Genomic DNA, 15764 nt, shown 5'->3' on the forward strand with positions numbered 1-15764 from the left:
AACTAGTATTTGCATAAGAGAGGCATATATTGCTCAGCTTATTGCAAGTATATGTTCCTTTAAGATGTTTCCACAGCAAACAGCCAAAGCACAACAGTGAGTCCCAAGTTAAGATGATAGTTTACGAGCCAACGTTAAATAGCATTTGCTTTACAACAATATGTGTATCAGTTCTTCCGAAAGCACTACAAATAAAAGATGTGCTACTTATCCGTTTGCAGGGCTTGAGACAGGGGATTCCGTAGTGTAGGGTGTCAGCAAGGAATTCCTCTTAGGGTGCCAGCAGGAATGGTTGTTTGGAGGTAGATAGCATTATGGCTATTCTGGCCTTGAGATTCCTGGTAAGGTTGATTTGTAGCGTGGAGAGCGCTGGCAGTAGGATTGTAGTTTGACCGAGCTATGGCTGACAATAATAGAATGGCGTGTATTATACACACCGTTCTGTTTATACTCAAACAGCATGTGTGCCTAATGCAGGTAATTGCATTCGGCACTTCCGCATTCCAGGCTGGAACGCACGCGGCGCCGGGCGATGACGTCATTGCGTGGTCGCCGCGCTGCGCTCCAGCGTGGAGCGCATTACGACGCCAGGCGCCTGTTACATGGTGACAGGAGATATGAGTACAGAAAGTGGAACAAGGGCCGATGTAGCAGGCAGCTCGAACTATTGGATGCAGGACAAAGATGACTGTGGACCACCAGACAAGTATCAGAGGCCAGATCATAGTGACAATTAATTAGAAGACAAGAAAAGTCACGGAGAAGAGGACCAGGTCGCGAGCGCTACTGGCTACGTGCTGTGCAACCCACGGCTGGGCTCTTAAAGGGGACGTATATGTACGCCCTTGTGCCCAGCCGTGCCATTCTGCAGACTTAAATCTGCGTGCGGCGGTCCTCAAGTGGTTAACTGACAATTGCGCTCTTATGCGATGTTGTACCCAAACAAAATGTCCTTTTTCCCACACATAGAGCTTTCTTTTGGTGGTATTTGATCACCACTGTGGTTTTAATTTTTTGTGCTATAAACAAAAAAAGAGCGACAATTTTGAAAAAAAAGCAATATTTTTACTTTTGCTATAATAAATATCCCCAAAAAAATATAATAAAAAAAACGAATTTCTTCCCCAGTTTAGGCCAATATTTATTGTTATACATATTTTTGGTAAAAAAAAACTAAAAAAACGCAATAAGCATATATCGATTGGTTTGCGCAAAAGTTGTAGCGTCTACTAAATAGGGGAAAGATTTATGGAATTTTTATTATTATTTTTTTACTATTGAGGGTGGTGATCAGCAATTTTTAGTGGGACTGCGACATTAGGGCAGACAGATCGGACACTTTTGTGGGACCAGTGACATTCATACAGCAATCAGTGCTATAAAAATGCACTAATTACTGTATAAATGTCACTGGCAGGGAAGGGGTTAACACTATTGATGATCAGGGAGTTAAATGTGTTTCTAACTGTGAAGGGGAGTGGACTGACTGGGAGTACAGCAGTGGCAGCTGGTGCTTAAAACTCAATTGCAGCCTCACTGTGCCCATCAATTGCCGCCACTGTGCCCATCAATTGCAGCCACTGTGCCCATCAAACGCAGCCACTTTGCCCATCAAATGCAGCCACTGTGCCCATCAAACCCATCCCCTGTGCCCATCGATTGTCGCCACTGTACCATCAAATGCAGTCACTGTGCCCATCAATTGTCGCCACTGTGCCATCAATTGTCGCCACTGTGCCATGCCATCAATTGTTGCCACTGTGCCATGTCATCAAAGCAGCCACTGTGCCATGCCATCAAACGCAGCCACTGTGCCATCATTTATCGCCACTGTGCCCATCAATTGTCACCACTGTGCCATGCCATCAAACGCAGCCACTGTGCCATCAATTGTCACCACTGTGCAATCAATTGTCACCACTGTGCCATCAATTGTCACCACTGTGCCATCAATTGTCGCCACTGTGCCATGCCATCAAACGCAGCCACTGTGCCATGCCATCATATGCAGCCACGGTGCCATCAATTGTCACCACTGTGCCTATCAATTGTCGTCACTGTGCCTATCAATTGTTGCCACTGTGCCCTGGAAAATGCTGCCAGATTGCCCCCCGCCCGGCACTTACCCTTTTGAGGTCAGCCATCCTCCTTCCACTGTTCCTCGATGTCTTCTCCCACCCTCGATGACGCTTCAGCCAATCAGGTTACCGGTAAGCAGACCTGGTGAACCTGATTCAGAAAAACAACAAAAACAGGTGCCACTTAGAAAAGACTGTGAACTTTAATGTATAGACAGCATCAAGTTACTCACATAGAAGTTACTGTATTTAGGCATAAGGATGGGGTCCATAGGACAGTCAGTCTCTCGGCCGTGTTGGTGAAGTCCACTTGTAGCAGCTGCTGTGTGTTGCAAAGATGCACGTGTGCTGCATAGATGAACGCAGATGCCTGTTTTCCTACACAGGAGGTGTCCGGGTAAACTGTGCGGCGGCTGGATGGAGGGCTGGAGCGCACGCTGGGACGCAACGGCGTGAAGAGGGGATGACGTCGCAGGACCCAGGATGCAACGCGTTTCAGTGCTAGCGCTGTGAGTTCTGGGGGTTCACAGTGCCCAGCTTGAGAAAGGTGCACGCTCGGCTGAGTTCACACAAATGCGGCCGCGGTTTCAGTGCCGCAGTCAGTTGCGCTTCTGTTAACTAGTTCAGAATTTTTATCTGAAATAGCACCTTAACCGGAACCAAAAATGCACAGGACCCTTTTTGAAACAGCACCCCAGCCGCTCCACAGATGTGTGAGACGGCTGTATTGAAAGCCGTTCACATTCACATGTTATGTGAATTGGATGCGATTAAACACGCATTCAATTCTGCGCTGCTCTCAATCCATCCGCTCTAGCCAATCAGGCTGAGTGGCGAAGAGGATCTCGGGACCGAGCGCGGGACTTTCGAGGGGTCAGGTAAGTAATGCATAGATTGCATTAAGGTGAAAAAAAAAATTCTTTACAACTCCTTTAAATACCTCCAAAATAAAGCTCTATTTGTGTGAAAAAAAATATACAAAAAATGATACAAATTCATTAATTTGCTGTATGACCGCACAATTATCAAAGTGTAAAAGTGCCCAGTAGGTAAATTTACCACTATGTGTAATTCCCAGAGTAATGCTTTCTTTGGTAAACATTATTTATTTATTATTATTCATTTATTAGGATTGTTACTATATACATTGTTGTAATGAATGGTGCTGACAGGAAGGTTTGGTCATTCTCTCTGAGGAGACTCGTCTCCTGTTTATTTACATGGTCCTGACACATTAACCCCCCCTCTTCACTGTAACATGAGGAGGCTCCTTTCTGCCAGCTCATTGGCCGGCTCCCATATTTCTCTAGCTGTGATTGGATTGCGTTCATGTTATCGCCACGGAGATTGGCTAATTTCCCCCCCACTGTCGCTTGATTGGCCTTATCCCCCCCCCTCCTCCGTTCCCATTGGCTAAGACGTCTTTCACCGCTGCTCCGGTGTTCTGTCAAAAGCCCTTTCCTCTTTCCGTCGCACCTTGATAGGTCGATACAGCGGGCCTCAGCGGCCCCGCCTCGCCGCGCCTCCGATTGGCTCAGCCGGGCTCCCCCTTTTTTTTTTTCAGCTGTGAAGCGGACGGGTGAATTCTAAAGGCGTGTACGCGCCGCTGCCCTTGCTATAACCAGGGGGCGCGCCCCCGTTTTTTCTCCCTCCCCACCGCTTCAAGCCTGTGCTCGGTGTGCGCGCAGCGCGTCCCCTGCCTCATATCCTCCTCCCCCCCTCCATTTCTCTCTCTCTCTCCCAGCCTGTCTCCCCCTCTTCTATATCTATTTTTATTTATTTATTTGTAATGAACAATTTTTAATGAGGCGTTAGCAGCTGCTCTCCTCCGCCGGGCCCTGCTCCCCTGCAGCTCATCCTTTCCTTCTCTGTGACAACCTGGGAGCCGGTAAGAGTGCTCTTTATTCATCTATAACACTGACAGGGGTGCAATATCACTGGTGGGGGAGGGATCCTTTAAGGAGAGGTACCCTGTGGCCCCCAGGGGCCCCATGCAGCAGAGTCTTATATTCATTTATGATCTATGATGGAGGGCCTGGTGTGTACAGAGCTGCCTCCTTATTGGGGGGGGGCCTTTAAAAATGGCTGATGAATGAGGACTGGCACACCATGTACTGATTGGTGGGGGCCCCACACACACCTGTCAGATATCAACCAATAAATTAATTGTGCCCCCCCCCCTGCTTTGTATCATGCTCAGTGATTGGCAGCTGATGCCTGTTGTTGGTGGGGGGGGGGGGCAGATCTATCAGAATAGGAAAGACAGGTGTCCATGGTAACCCCAAATCGGCATCCGATTATCCTTCAGGCCCCCATTTTACATCTGCGCCTTGCACCACAGCATAGTGGCCCATGTATGTGCGACAAAGAAGATCCTGCACCATTATTTGACGTGCGACAAAATGTGCGTCTGCTGGGCGTGTTTGGGGGGTGGCGTTAAGAATAAATGTCACTGCAAGAGCGAAATGTGTTTGTCCGTTTTTCATGCAATTTTGCAACGCTCAGGAGTTAGTGGGGCTTTGCGGTGGTAGCGGGAGGAGGTTTTGCTGTGTATATCACTGCCGCCCCCACCCACCCAGAGGAAGGGGACGCCCTTTTAAAGAGAGTCCCCCCCCCAATTATTATTATGTCTCCCTTTATCATAGGGAGACAGTGAAGGCTTTTACGGGTTTTGGCGCAGCCTACCGATAATGTGGCACTATGCCCCCCGCCCCTCCTCTCTTAGTAAATGGGTTGGCGTTAAGGGCTTCCTGATGTTGTTCCCGCTAGGCCTGCCCCCTCTTCTGTTAGTGAACTGGGTGACGTCTGGGGCTCCCAATGATGTGCCGCTAGAGCCATCCCTAATAATAATAATAATAATAGGGATGGCTCTAGCGGCACATCATTGGGAGCCCCAGACGTCACCCAGTTCACTAACAGAAGAGGGGGCAGGCCTAGCGGGAACAACATCAGGAAGCCCTTAACGCCAACCCATTTACTAAGAAAGGAGGGGTGGGGGGCATAGTGCCACATTATCGGTAGGCTGCGCCAAAACCCGTAAAAGCCTTCACTGTCTCCCTATGATAAAGGAGCATGGTGGCGAGGCCCATAATAATAATAATAATAATAATAATAATAATAATAATATGGGGATGGCCCTAGCGGCACATCATTGGGAGCCCCAGACGTCACCCAGTTCATTAACAGAACAGGGGGCAGGCCTAGCCAGAACAACATCAGGAAGCCCTAAACGCCAACCCATTTACCAAGAGAGGAGGGGCCTAATGGAACATTATCGGTCGGCTGCGCTAAAAGCCGTCACTGTCTTCCTATGATTAAGGAGCATGGTGGCGTAGGACGCAGCAGGGGCTGCAACGAAGGACAACGCTGGATCCTCTGTATGCGTGAGCATCTCAACACGGGATAAGAAATAATAATAATAATAATAATAATAATAATAATTTTCTTCTCCCGTGTTGAGATGCTCACACAGAGGATCCAGCGTTGTCCTTTGTTGCAGCCCCTGCTGTGTCCTACGCCACCATGCTTCTTTATCATAGGAAGGCGGTGACGGCTTTTACGGGTTTTGGTGCAGTCTACCAATGGTGTGCCGCTAGGCTGCCCCCCCCTCTATTAGTGAGTGGGGTGATATTTGGGGCTCCCAGTGACATGTAGCTTGGTCTGCCCCTTCTATTAGTAAATGGGTTGGCGTATGGGGCTCCTGGTGCCTCCGGAGGACATGCCGCTAGGCCCACCCCCTCCTCTATTAGTGAATGGGATGACGTTTGGGTACTGCTAGGCTTCCCCCCCCTTTTCTGTTAGTGAATGGGGTGATGTTTCGGGCTCCCAGTGCCTCCTGATGTTGCACTAGGCCCGCCCCCTCCATTATCATTATTATTCAGGATTTATATAGCGCCAACAGTTTATATGGTGCTTTACAATAAAAAGGGGGACAGTGCAATACAGTTCAGTACAGAGGCAATAGGAGGGCCCTGCTCATGGAGCTTACAATCTAAAGGGCGAATCAATGAATGGGGTTACCTTTTGGGGCTCCTTTTGCCTCCCAATGATGTGCTGCTAGGTCCGCCCTGTCTTCGATTAGTGAATGAGGTGACATTCGGAGCTCCCGGTGCCTCCTGGGATATGTTGCATAGTGCCAGGGGCACAAATGTCCTTCATCTAGGTCAGGTCTCCAAACTGTGGCCCTTTGCTAGCCTTTATCCGGCCCTTGGGGCACTAATTCTCCCACTGATATGAGGCGCTGTTCCTCCCACTGACACCAACAAGGGGGCACTATCTCTTCCACTTATACCAATGATGGGATAATATTCCTCCTACTGATGGGAGCACTACTCCTCCTCCTGACCACCCACCCTGAGGCCATATTTATTCTCACTGATGCTGGGCCTGGGACTTTTTCTGCGCCCACTGGCCACAATTCGGCCCTCCTAAATTCTGTAGGACAATAAACTGGCCCTTTGTTTGAAAAGTTTGGAGACCCCTGATCTAGGTGAATGATATAGAATGAGCGTAGGGTGGGCGGGCTGCAGCGAAGCCAAGTCACGCAAATGGGTGAAGGTCCACCTTAAAGATGGCAGAATGCGGTGACAAGTTCAGTGCAGCGCTTTACACCTGTATTATCTGGAGTCCTTGAAGCCCTGGCACCTGAGCTGTGGCCCCTTTGGCACTCATCATATGGCCCTCAGGGGCCCACCAAGTAGTTGTGTTTTTTCCTTACCCAGGTGCATACCCCTCTTCTATTTGTGAACTGGGTGACGTCTGGGGCTCCCAATGATGTGCCGCTAAAGCCATCCCTATTATTATTATTAATAATAATAATAATAATAATTTATAATATGGGGATGGCCCTAGCGGCACATCATTGGGAGCCCCAGACGTCACCCAGTTCACTAACAGAAGAGGGTGCAGGCCTAGCCGGAACAACATCAGGAAGCCCCAAACGCCAACCCATTTACCAAGAGAGGAGGGGTGGGGGGCCTAATGGCACATTATCGGCATACAGTGAAGGAAAATATTCCTTACCTCACATTCGCCCTAATGTGGCGTGTGTGTGTGCACAAAATCGCGCCATTCTTGTGGTGCCAATTGTTAGGCCTTCACGTAGGTTTACAAATTGGAAGTCCAGTCAAATCCTGTCTAAACTGAAACCTGCTCCCACCCCCATTCTTATCCCTAGCTGCCCTGTGGAGGAAAGATGTCTGTATTTATCTGTTCTCAGGTCCGATCACATGATTGCCTCCCAGTGCCGGCTTTAGAGGAGAGGATGGACAGCTGATAATGGTTGTCCAATAGTAAAGCCTATAGGTGGTGTCGCTGCATAGGCAATGCAGCCGTTGCCACCACTATCCCTTCTTCCCTGAAGTCGGCCGCTGGAGAGATCATGTGACCTGACCAGAGCGCATTAGACTAGGTAAGTATAGACATCTTATCTCTACAGGGTAGTCGGTATAAAGGATTTGGAATTGGGGTGTGGGGCAAGTTTAAGTTAAGCTAGGATTTGAGTGCACTTTTAAAGGCCGAGTTTACTCTTTAGGGGAAAAAAATAACAAATGCACATATTTTTGCAAAAAATGCTTCAACCCCCCCAGTCTGCATAGCACTTCATCTAGGAGAAGTGAATCGGGGTGCAATGTCAGGCTCCTGTAGACAAGACCTTCAGGCTTTCTGTTAAAAGGCTGCAGGGCTTGTGAATGAACTACAAGGGTGCTGATCAGCACCCTCTCAGTTCATGGAGGGCTACAATCGGTCTGCTGTGGTGGAATACGAACTTGTACTTCTATCTTTAATGAATGATGCGCCTGTGTGGGCTGAGCTTTGCAGATTTTGAATTAACTGTGTTGAGAAACCACCACCTGCTTTTACAATGGAGGGGGTGAGCGGACCGCCAGCTCCAACATGTTGGACCCTAAACACAGTTGTAACATGTTCTGCAGATGATCCTTTAAGCTTGTGCCCCTTCAAGCGCTGAGTTACCTGGCATGGGGCTGCGCAGGTGTGCCATGCATTCTTGTGCAGTCAGTCCCATTAATGTCAATCGCAATGCAGCATCAGCATTGGTGCAGCAGCTGCTCCCAACTTAACAGCTGTGCGGGTGTGTGACCCCAGATGCATGCAGTGTGTGTTCAGGGCCGTGCAGCCACACCCACATGGCTGTCAAATTGGGCTTTGTCCATGCAGCTGCTGCATCCCAATTAACTTGAGTGGCAACACCCGTGCATCATTGGGGGGGGGGGGGGGGAACAAGAGATGGTGTTGCACTCCAATAGCATAGAATGGTGTAAGTGGTTAAATGTATAAATAACCAAAATAGTATAATTGATGTGCAAATTGACTGAAAGATAAAATCGCTATAAATGTGGGCCAACACGGCCTTCTAATAGACCTGTGTGAATAAGGCCTTAACCTCTTGGCGCCGGCCACATGCATATATGCTGCCCTGCTCAAACAACTTACCATGCTGGTCTTCGACAGTTGACTCTTTTTACTCTAAATCCTAAATTCAAGAAAATAATGCATTATTAATGCATGTCGGTGCTAAAACAAAATCAACGTTGATGTCTGAGAACGCATCTGCCTAAAAGTACAAAAACTGCACCTCTACCCACATGCCTAGATCTAAATGGCCGCTTAGACAAAAATATTTGTGCAATGATAGCTTACCATTTCTTACCTATTTTCGGTGTTTAATCTTTTTTCAATGCCGGTTTTTGTTTTGGTCCTGTTGTTGATTTGACCAGTATCTCTTTCCCTGGAACTTCAGCACTTAGAGGAGCCTTTCTCAACCTTTTTACCCCACAGGAATCCCTAAAAAAGAATTCTGGTCTCGAACCCTGGCTAAAACGTATTAATTGGGAGTATATGAGAAAATTATTGCTTACGTTGATGGTCAGTAGAAAGAAGGCAACCCTTACAGTGGTGGCCACTAGGGCCGAAACAACTAATCGATTAACCACTTAAGCCCCGGACCAATATGTTGCCCCAAGACCCAAGGGGTTTTTACAGTTAGGGACTGCGTCGCTTTAACAGACAATTGCGCGGTCGTGCGACGTGGCTCCCAAACAAAATTGACGTCCTTTTTTTCCCCACAAATAGAGCTTTCTTTTGGTGGTATTTAATCACCTCTGCGGTTTTTATTTTTTGCGCTATAAACAAAAATAGAGCGACAATTTTGAAAAAAATTCAATATTTTTTACTTTTTGCTATAATAAATATCCCCCAAAAACATATATAATTTTTTTTTCCCTCCGTTTAGGCCGATACGTATTCTTCTACATATTTTTAGTAAAAAAAATCGCAATAAGCATTTATCGATTGGTTTGCGCAAAATTTATAGCGTTTACAAAATAGGGGATAGTTTTATTGCATTTTTATTTTTTTTACTACTAATGGCGGCGATCAGCGATTTTTTTTTTTTTTTTTTTTTTTTTTTTTTTTTTTTTTTTTTTTTTTTTTTTTTTTTTTCCGTGACTGGGACATTATGGCGGACACTTCGGACAATTGTGACACATTTTTGGGACCATTGTCATTTTCACAGCAAAAAATGCATTTAAATTGCATTCTTTATTGTGAAAATGACAGTTGCAGTTTGGGAGTAGTAACATTTAGTGTTTAGTGTGTGTTTACTACTGTAGGGGGGTGTGGCTGTAGGACTGACATCGATCCGAGTCTCCCTAATAAAAGGGATCACTCGATCGATGCGCCGCCATAGTGAAGCACGGGGAAGCTGTGTTTACATACGGCTCTCCCCGTTCTAAAGCTCCGGGGAGCGATCGCGACAGGCCGGCTATAAACGAATAGCCGCGCCGTCGTCCCGGATCGCTCCCCGAGGCTTACCGACCGCCACATGTAGCAGGGGGGGTCCCGATCGGACCCCCCACCCACGTCAAGCAGAGGACGTACAGGTACGTACATGTGCCTGTCCGTGCCATTCTGCTGACGTATATGTACATTAGGAGGTCGGCAAGTGGTTAATCGACAACTAATCGATTATGAAAATGATAATCGATTAATTTCATAATCGATTAATCGGCCAGTAACATAAAGGGGTTAAACAAATAAAAATATTAGCCCTTTATAGTACAAAAAGAGCAAATCTCTACTGTAAATATTACTTTCACTGTCCCACAGTAAAAAATGAACCCCTTACAGTAGCGATTATTTGCTCTTTTTGTACTAATTTTATTTTTTTTAACCCCATTATGTTACTAAACATCTCAGGCCTGGGTCACACCTCCTGTTTTTTGCAGAAACACACTACGTTCATTTACATGGTTTCACATCCATGATTTTTTTCAGCTGCTGTGTATTTGGAAAGGGCAAGGACTTTTTCGTTACAAAAAACTGTGCTATTTTGTTTTTTTTTTTGCTTCTATATACTTCAATGGAGAAGCTGCAGAAAAACATTGTGGCAATTTGTGTTTTCTAATCTGCCCAACAATAAATTGGCCAAAAAAAATATAGAAAATGCAAATCGCAGCAAAATGTAATTTTTTTTTTTTTAAGGTTATTAACCGATTAATCAATTGAAACAATAATAGGCCAACTAATCGATTATGAAAATAATCGTTAGTTGCAGCCCTAGTGGTCACCATTACAGACATCTAAAAGGATGAGGTGGTGTCATGCTGCTACCTATGTCAAGTGGCGTTGGCCAAGGAACGATGCTGACACCAGCAGATGGGAGGTCAGTCAAGCTCAAGGAACCCCTAGCAACCTCTGGAGGAACCCTGGTTGAAAATAGCTGGCTGTCTTGGGGTCCTTTCACACGTGCGGACCGTTTTTTAGATCAGTTTTTTATCATCAGTTGATCCGTTTTTTTTCATCCAGTTTTTTTTTCATCCCGTGTGTTTTTTTTTTTGTTTTTTTGTTTTTTTTAGAACTTTATTTTTATTACATATTTTGATGAAAAACAGATGTTAGCAGATCGTATGTTAAACGGATCGTCCGCTAACATCCTTTTTTCGTCCGTTCCGTTTTTTTGACGGAAGAAAAATAGGGTTTTCTTCCGTTCAAAAAAACGGAGCTTAACGGAGACGGATGTTAGCGGATGCTCATCCGCTAACGTACACTATCCCTTTGGAAAGCATTGCAGTCCGTAAAACGGATGTATGAAAAAACCGACCAAACGTGTTAAAGGACCCTTAGGGTGACAACAATGCTTTAGCATGAGTCTGTTAAGGTGCAATGCTGTCACTTCAGGACACTGCAGTTCAAGTTAATGTGCCAAGGCAAAACGCACTAGATCAGTGGTCGTCAATTTTCTTTTTATCAGGGGCCTCAAGTATTGCTCATGACATCACCAAAGGGCCACACATAATATCCTAGTTAACATGCTAGAGGATGTAGTCAGAAACTTCTTGCGTGTTGCACGTGATGATCAAAGACCAAAGAAAACATGCTATAGGAGTTGTTGGAGACTTGGGGCATTTTTCAGGATTTACAGAGTGGGCTGCGGGTTGGGAACCAAGGCGATGGAACATTCACCTTGATTGACCCATTTGTAGCCCTGCTTTTCAATGTGGTTGTTGCATTAGGACTGTCCAACTCCAATGGCTTGTAGCTGACTACACAGACATGCACCCGCTGAGCTGCAGGGGCACAAATTAAAACAGCCTTGTGAGCTGCAGACAACTGAGAACAATTAAATTATAGGGTTTTAAAAAAAATATATATATATTGGGGTTATATTATTTTTTTAAAACCGTATAATTTAATTGTTATAAATTGACATCGAGTATGGGGGGGCTACCATTGACGTCCTCTTAGAAAATGCTTGCTGTCCATTGTGTATGGGTGTTATAAACATTTATTATTGATAAAAATTTACATTTTATTAATGTATACTTTTGAGTCACGGACCCAGAACAAATAATGCTGCAAATGATAACTGTCAGATTTCCAGAACATGAATGCTATGATGGTAAGAGAAGTATCAGAATTTCACATCTCTATACTTGCTCCAGGTTAGCAATTTAGAAAGAAATGTCGATGCATGAAGCCAGTGTACTAGCATTTTCAGTAGTGCCAACCTACTTTTTTTGTTCTTTTATGTTTTCTTTTTATGATTTGTGTACTTTAAAGCGGTTATGAACTGCTGTAAGCCAATTGCATAATGTGGTAGTATGCAGCGCTCTGTCACTGCTGAGGGCTGTCATCTTCCCCCAGCCGTTCTTCTGGGTTCGCACACTCGGGCTCTGTGATTAGCCGGAGCCGCTATGATGTCACTTCCGTGCGTGTGCGCTTGATTCTTTGGTCCCGGCACAAAGCTCTGAAGTTCTGGCAAGGTATATCACACCTTCAGAGTGCATGTGTTGATGTCACCGACTGAATCCAGGGTGAATATCTAAATGGTGCATGTTTAGGAGATATTCATCTTGCCTATAAATAAGGTTTACCTGTAGGTCTTCTTATTATTGGCTTACCTGTAGGTAAACATAATCACAATGCAGGCTTTACTACCACCTAAACTTGGTTGCAGGGAAGGGCTTTTCTTGGGCGGAGGGGTTCCCAAGTGACCCCAAGCAACAAAGTTTTATATCTCTGATATAAGGCCCTTATAAATATGGCATATTAAAGTTCTAAATGAAGACTAATTAGTTATATTTTTGGTGGTCGTTCCCTCTATTGACCCCACTGGCTGCTTTATTTATTTTTTCTTTTGCTGCTGAAAAATTGCTAACAGATGTCACAGTATTGATGATGATATATATTGCCTAGGGCAGCCTTTCTTAACCGTTAAACCCCAGAGGAGTCCTTGAAATAATTTTGTATGTCTTTGGGAAAAGTTAAAATCAATTCGTCAAGCGTCTGTGTGCAAACAAAATGCCTCTTCTATTGGCGCTCAGTGGGAAGAATTCCCTTTACATTGATGCTCAAGGGGAAGAATGGTTGCCCCCCCCCCTTGCCATGGTGGCCCCTCTTGCCATGGTGGCCGGGGGGGAAAAAAGAATGGTGGCCCCCCTTGCCATGGTGGCCGGGGGGGGGGGAAGAATGGTGCCCCCCCCCCCTTACTTGGAATAAAATAAATTGGGTTTTCGTGGACCTCTACGATTCCTCCAGAGGTTTCTGAAAGTTCTTTGAGTAGGTTGACCTGTAGAAAAGTGCCTGAATAGTTCTGGGGCCCATGCTACTTGGTGTCCAGTGGCATGACACCAATAATCTTTTTAGCTATAGTTACTTGAATTTTTACCACATACATAAAAGGCCGTGGCCCCCCTTGCCATGGCGGCTGGGGGGGAAAAAAGAATGGTGGCCCCCCCTTGCCATGGCGGCTGGGGGGGAAAAAATAATGGTGGCCTCCCTTGCCATGGCGGCCGGGGGGGGGGAAAGAATAGTGGCCCCCCCTTGCCATGGCGGCTGGGGGGGAAAGAATGGTGGGCCCCGCTTGTTATGGTAAGGAAGAATGACGCCCCCCCCCCCCCCCTGGCATGGTGCTCCCCTGGCATTGGCAGCCAGGGCGAAGAATAGCCTTTTATGCATGTGGTAACAATTCAAGTAACTATAGCTAAAAAGATTATTGGTGTCATGCCACTGGACACTAAGTAGCATGGGCCCCAGAACTATTCAGGCACTTTTCTACAGGTCAACCTACTGAAGGAACTTTCAGAAACCTCTGGAGGAATCGTAGAGGTCCATGAAACCCAATTTATTTTATTCCAAGTAATTGAGGAGGGCTTTATGTGATCAGTGCTTCTTCTGCAAGGGTGGAAACCTTTAAAAAAAAAAAAAAAAAAAAAAAAAGTCTCATGTGCTTTCCAAAGTGTTTATCGGGGACCAGCTTCTTGTGTACCAGGGCGTACCCTGTGCCCAATTTTTTTTTTTTTTTCTTGATGTTGCCCTCTCCCTCCCCTTCTTTCATTTTCTCTGGGCCAGATTCAGAAAGAGATACGACGGCGTATCTCCTGATAAGCCGTCGTATCTCTGAGTTCCGCCGGTCGTATCTATGCGCCTGATTCAGAGAATCCGTTACGCATAGATATCCCTAAGATCCGACAGGTGTAAGTGTCTTACACCGTCGGATCTTAGGCTGTAATTCCAGGCCGGCCGCTAGGTGGCGCTTCCGTATTATTTACGTGATGAATATGCAAATGAGGAGTTGCGCCGATTCAGAAACTAACAACCGCCCAGCGCCTTTTTATTTTGTTCAGCTTTTTCCGGCGTATAGTTACCCCTGGGTCTATGAGGCGCAGCCAATGTTAAGTATGACCGTCGTTCCCGCGACAATTTGAATTTTTTGTCGTTTGTGTAAGTCGTTGTCGAATACGGGTGGACGTCGAAAGCATGACTATTTGCCAACGTCATTTGGAGCAATGCGCAACGGGATTCAGTCGCGGCCGGCGCAGTTCGCTCCGTGAGGGGACACGCATCATTTAAATGATACACGCCACCTAAACGCCGAATTTGAATTCCGCCGGGTAATTTACGCTACGCCGCCGCAACTTTATAGGCAAGTGCTTTGTGAATACAGCACTTGCCTGAAAAACTTGCGGCGGCGTAACGTAAATGAGTTGCGTTACACCAGCAGAAAGATCCGCTGATCTTTCTGAATCTGGCCCTATGTCTCCTAAATTGAGTTGCTGGGATGACTTGCATATAAAAGGATGTTGCTGATCGCAGGCCTCTGCCACCAGAGCCTGTCGCTGTCATGGAACCGGTTTCACAAATAACACATTACTTAATGCTAGAAAGACTTGCGTTACTCTGTTTTAGGAGCAGAAAAGCCGAGCAAAAAAAACTTGGCTCATGATCCGCCTCCCATACCTTTTTTTTTGAGTTGTAGAAGGCACGTGTTTTAAGCCTATATTTGGGTAATCTCGGGTCAGTGGAAGAGACAATGCCTGTTGTGTACCTGGTGCCACTCACAAAGCTTTTCTAGCAGGGCCGTGGAATGAATATCATGCTGCTGGCTCTTTCTTCGCTCGAGTTGTGTTAATAACGCCCTATTGTGCTTTGCACGGGTGTAGAGTGTGCAGGGTCTTTAGGTTTCATTGTAGGCCTGCCTTCAGCTGTAGTGCTGCCTGTCTTTTCACATGGGCACTGACCACATCACTGGAGCCAGTTTGTGATGAAAGAGAAGAGAGCTTGCAGTGCAGCGCCACCTCTAAACTGGATGCAGCGTGGAAGGTCTGAGCCACGGCGAGGAGTCGGCTGTAATGTGTTCAGGTCAACATATGTTGAGCTATTCTGAGGTCCCAGTTTACAGGTACACTTAACCCTTTCTAGTCAGTACTTGTTGCACAAGGAGCTTTTCTATAGGATGTTATAGAAGCGGGTTGGAGGAATACTTTTAATGTACTTGGGTTGTGTCTCAAATCATAAAACTGTTTAGTATTAAAGAGCTTGGTTGGGGAGTCTAGTGGGTTGTGGCCGGACATATGGGGGGGAAAAGAGTACAAATATTGTAAGTTTTTTTAGATTGTAAGCTCTAGTGAGCCGGGCCCTCTGATTTGTACTGTCTAGCCTCATGTAAAGCGCTGTGCAAACTGTTGGCAATATATAAATCCTGTAATAAGGTTATTGGTGTCTAGGCATATATATATATTTTATTTATTTATTTTTAGTCCTTTTGCAAGAAAATTTGCCACATTGGAAGTGAACTCCTCCAGGCACATATAAAATATATCAATTAATCTAGTCCTGTAATCATCATTAAAGCGGTTGTGAACCCGCATATAATTAATTTTTTTT

The 15764-nt window shown here is 45.9% G+C and overlaps 1 protein-coding gene across 1 annotated transcript in view; it reads left to right on the top strand.

The window, feature by feature from the left end:
* Positions 1 to 3675: 3675 nt before the first annotated feature.
* Positions 3676 to 15764, top strand: part of R3HDM1 (R3H domain containing 1) — a 237368-nt gene continuing 225279 nt past the window's right edge. Inside the window, exon 1 of the mRNA XM_040358102.1 lies at positions 3676 to 3966. The gene's annotated coding sequence lies outside the window, so the exon portion shown is untranslated. The remainder of the gene's footprint in view (positions 3967 to 15764) is intronic.

Source organism: Rana temporaria, chromosome 6 (assembly GCF_905171775.1).
Source record: "Rana temporaria chromosome 6, aRanTem1.1, whole genome shotgun sequence".
Taxonomy (NCBI): Eukaryota; Metazoa; Chordata; class Amphibia; order Anura; family Ranidae; genus Rana; species Rana temporaria.